Genomic DNA, 1,002 nt, shown 5'->3' on the forward strand with positions numbered 1-1,002 from the left:
TTTTATCTTGCGGATGGAAACAGTCTTTCAAATTAGTTACCTTCAAGGGAAAATCTAAAAGCTTCTCTTAGCGTCAGTTGTGATGGGGAGAGAGACTGTTTTATTTTCTGCCTTCCACGAGGCTCTGTGCCTGGCAGAGTGGCCCTTTGGATCCCTCCAGGTCAGAAATTCAGCACCTTTATTACGGTGGACCTAATGCTGCCCTCCCTGGAGTTATCCACACTTGTGTTTGAAAGCCTTATGATTTTTTTCTTTTCTTTTAAATAATTCCTATTTTAACTCAATATGTCCTTCAAAATTATTTATGATTTTTGCCGGGGAGATGGCTCAGCAGCATAAGCGCTTGCCTGGCAAGCGCAAGGGCCTGAGTTGAATCCCTGCTCCACAAAACAAACAAACAACAACAAAAAAAACCTGAACTGGGTCCCACCCTGGGGTGGATCTGTTCTCATGCAGGTCTGAACCTTCCCCAGATCAACCCAAAATTATTTATAATTTTTAAGTTTTTAATCAAAATGACCAATAGAGCAAGCCGAGAGTCTGCAGCGATTTGCACAGTGTTTCGAGTACACCGAAGTGTATTCTGATTGCTCGGTGGAATTTGCAGCAGTGACACCAGGCAAACCCTGCAGGCCTTTGCATACTGGGGCTCTGCGGTCCTGAACCTCCTACCTACACCCAGGCAGCACAGGGGTTGGTAGTGGGCGCCAACCTCCACAGCTGGACCAGCGTGGGAATCTGCAGATGTCGGGGAACCTCACCCGGTGTGCCCAGGAGGGGACCTGGGCCCTGTCTGGGCCTCACCTATGCCCCTCGTCCCCGCAGCACCAGTGGGCAACTTGGAACATGCCGTTTGCGATTTAAAAGACGTTTTTGCTTTTTCATCTGACTGAGGAAAGTTAGAGAGTTCAAGCTCTATTGGTGGTACTTCTATTTCACCGTCCATGTCCCGCTCAGGTTTGCGACTTGATTTTTAAGGAGCACCCTGAGTCAAATCCTTTG

The sequence above is a fragment of the Octodon degus genome, unplaced genomic scaffold (genome assembly GCF_000260255.1).
Source record: "Octodon degus isolate 3935 unplaced genomic scaffold, OctDeg1.0 scaffold00126, whole genome shotgun sequence".
Lineage (NCBI taxonomy): Eukaryota > Metazoa > Chordata > Mammalia > Rodentia > Octodontidae > Octodon > Octodon degus.